Here is a 3,919-nt window from a genome sequence, read left to right as displayed (position 1 = left end):
CTCACAGAAGGCAGAAAATTACTAGGAGAAATTTAAATGATGTGCTGGAGAATGTCAACTGCATTCAGAATGGAGCTTTGGATTTTTATAGGAATTGAATACACATTTCAATCATTAAAATGAAATGCTCTGAAATTGTTTCAGATTGAACTTTACCTAGGCCGGGGAAGAAATTACAATTAAATGTATCATGCTAAGTTTTGTATTTATGAAATCAGACTTGGGGGTTTCTGAGAAAAAAAGAAAAATGCTAAGTTTGTACCTAAAGCCCTCTCCATGCCTAGAGCCTCAAGGTTAGGGATCAAAATTATACCTCCATATCCACTTCATTAAAACCCTGTGGGGAAAGAGGTGGATATGACCTGCGGGGGCTGCTAGGGTGAGTTATAACCAGAAGGTAACACATATTGCATCCTCCCCACAGCGATCTGTTTTTAGGTATTTCTTCTTAACATCCCAGGACCCCCTGCTTCACGATACCTTCATTGTTGGGCTTATGAGCTTTATTTGGTGGTCACATTCTGCTTTTCTATTTCTAATCTCAGTATGTTTCTATTTTGTTGTTTTTGGTCCCCCTCAGATTCAGGTATCTGGGCCTCCAAACTGAATCCAATTCCTCATTGTGCCTTTTTAATTAAGAATGTGGATGAGACGTCCTTGACCTTGGACAGTGACCAGTTGCATGACCCGGTCAACAAGAGGGGCCCAGATCCTTTTGGGGGCATCTCCTGACACATTCACTCATAAGCTGGGCCTTTCTGTGGCTCCTGCTCACAGACACACAAAATCTCAAAGACAAAAGGCTATACCAGGTGGATCACCTCCAAAGTTTTTTTTTTTTCACATTCAGTTTTTGCAAATACTATTTTTTTTAAAAATGTTGGAGGGGGTTCCTGGCTATTCATTTCTAGTTTACCTCATTCAGCAAAGCCATGCCCACAGATTTCTTCAGGATAAGCCCCTTTCCACTGAGAGTTTACCTGGAAGGCTACTGAGGGACAATGCTCTTAAGACTCTTAGGAATCCCTTTGTCTGACTGGAAGCCATGACCCTACGGTCCTCTGAGGCCCTTCTGCCTGTCAAAAAGTTGCCAGGAGGCACTGCCTTAGGTCTTTCTGATAATCCTCTAGTCATATTTTGGATTTAATCTATGACCTGAGATCCTTTCCTATTTTGAGAAGCTGTTGCTAGCCGAAAAGCCTATTTTGGGACCCTGGGAGGCTCAGGGGTTGAGCGTCTGCCTTTGGCTCAGGTCATGATCCTGGAGTCCCGGGATCGAGTCCTGCATCGGGCTCCCTGCATGGAGCCTGCTTCTCCCTCTGCCTGTGTCTCTGTCTCTCTCTCTGTGGGTCTCTCATGAATAAATAAATACAATCTTAAAAAAAAAAAAAAAAGAAAGAAAAGTCTGTTTTCGGGGTCTTTTCTCAGTCCAACTCAAAACTTGGAGAATTTGCTTTTTAGTTCATCTCTTCTCTCATTTTTGGATAGGCAGCTTGGAGAAACCAGGCACCACTCTCAACATTCTGCCTAGAAGTTTCCTTAGCTGGATCATCAAGTTCATTAGGTACATCTGCTATTTTCCATGTTACCTCAGATGACAGCTTTGCTCAACTTTCTGTTGCCACATGGAATATAGTATTCCATATTACGTTCCTTACTTTTCTTCACAATTCCACAGACAGCCTTCATGAGATCTTTAAGGTTCTGCTAAACTTTTCTTCAGGCCCTTTAAGCTTTTCTTAAAAGGCTCATCAAGACTCTCTTGATGTCTGTTTGGTCTTAAACCCAATGTCACCTGTTTTTTTAATGGCACCCACCTTCGGGTACCAAATTCTGTCCCGGTTCTCTATTCGCTGCATAACAATTTCTGGATCAAAGTGGACAGCAGTAATTTTACTACCTCTTGCAGGTCGGTGAGTGTGGGGTCTGGGAAGGGCTGGCCCGTAGCACTGGCTCGGGGCCTCCCGCAAGGCCGTCGGAGCGTGGCTGGAGCTGGAGCAGCTGAGGGCTGTGCCTCCCTCGGTTTTCATGTAGCATTTGGGCTTTTCCATTGGTCTTTCTGTGTCAGTGTGAGCTTCCTTACAGCCTGGTAGCCTCAGGGTAGCGGGACTGCCCACCTGGTGGCTGAGGGGGCCCCCGCGAGGGCTTGAGCAAGCAAGAAAGATGAATTGCCTTTAGTCATCTATCCTCAAAATTGTACACAGCATCTTCTACATTCAATTGGTTTCAAGAGAGTCATGAACGCACAGAGATTCAAGGGGCAAATTGTATCCCAACTCTTGAAGGAGAAGGGGAGGGGTATGCACACGTGGTTGTATTCTGTGTACCTATGGTTAGCCCACAAAGCTTTTGCCTTTGGCCTGCAAAGATAGAGACGGTGGGGCAGCTTGGGTGGCTCTGCGGCTTAGCCTTCAGCCCAGGCCTGATCCTGGGGTCCCGGGATCGAGTCCCATGTCGGGCTCCCTACATGGAGCCTGCTTCTCCCTCTGCCCCTCTCTCTCTCTCTCTCTCTCTCTCAATCTCTCTCTCTCTCATTTATAAATGAATAAAGTCTTAAAGAAAAGAAAATATTTAAAAAAAAAAGATAGAGATGGTGGACCTATTGGGAACAGGCCAGGGTCCTCCGGGATGCAAGGCCCTCTGCTACCTAGGAGTAAACTTAGAGGCAATTAGTCTTTGTGTGTATGGTAAAAAGGATGCAGTGTAACATTGACCACTTTTCAACCATTTTTAAGCGAACAAATCACAATGGTGCACATTGGGTATATTCACAGTGTTATATAACCACCACTACTCTTCAGCAGAGATGGTGGCTTTTGAGGGGAGGATGGGGCTCAGGAAGCTATGACCCAATGACAAGAATGAAACCGCAGCTCCTAAGGAAGACGTGCGTGCTAAAATAGGAGACCTGGGGTTGGTGACCTAGGCTAAGCAAAGGGTTGGGGAGGGCTGAATGGGTTGCTTATGCATTGCTGAGAAACCCTGCTGTTAGCAGCCACCTAGGCAGAGGCTGGGCTAGAGAAGCTTAAAAGTAAATAAAGTAGGGCAGCCCCAGTGGCTCAGCTGTTTAGAGCCGCCTTCAGCCCAGGGCGAGATCCTGGAGACCCGGGATCGAGTTCCACGTTGGGCTCCCTGCATGGAGCCTGCTTCTCCCTCTGCCTGTGTCTCTGCCTCTCTCTCTCTCTCTGTGCCTCTCATGAATAAATAAATAAAATCTTTTTTAGAAAAGTAAATAAGACCATATTTTACTCCAATTTTGTATAGCTTACCCTACCGTTGCTTAGAGTTAAAGGTGAGCATCCTAAGCTTCAGAAACTAGAGAAAGTTGACTTTGAATTTAACTTTCAGTTTAATATATTCTTAGCAATTGTGTTCGCTAGAGTGGGGGTTATTTCATTTCTGACTCCCAGAACTCCAACATTAGAACCGATAAGGAAAGTGACAAACCCATTTTCATTCTAGTATTATTATAGCTCTTTGCTGTCAGGAAAGCCAGGCTGTGTTGCTTCCCTTCTGTAGGAAATTGTCAGTTGATAGGCAAAACTTCAAGAATAATTAAAGAAATAGACTATGTACACTCTCTGGGGAAAATCAATCTTTTGCAAATGTATTTAAATGAATTCAGTATCCTTTCCTTTTAATAGTGCTTATCCGGGTGAAAACATTTATTTTAGATTTTATTATGGCACCCTGAAAACTATGATGCCTCTTTAAAAATAAATTCTACTGTAAAAGTCACAGAGGAAGCTGATTGAAAAGAAAAAAAAAATCTCAGGAACATTCCCTGTGTATCTCCTGGTATCTTATGTGCACTTAACGCATGCCAAATAAATCTCAAAACACGTCCTGTTACCTGAGACCCTCTTGAAGTGTCTCAGTTAAATGTTTAATGCACTCCTATCTCTTATTCAACATGCCA

Source organism: Vulpes lagopus, chromosome 2 (genome assembly GCF_018345385.1).
Source record: "Vulpes lagopus strain Blue_001 chromosome 2, ASM1834538v1, whole genome shotgun sequence".
Classification (NCBI taxonomy): domain Eukaryota; kingdom Metazoa; phylum Chordata; class Mammalia; order Carnivora; family Canidae; genus Vulpes; species Vulpes lagopus.
This window is presented reverse-complemented; position numbering follows the sequence as displayed.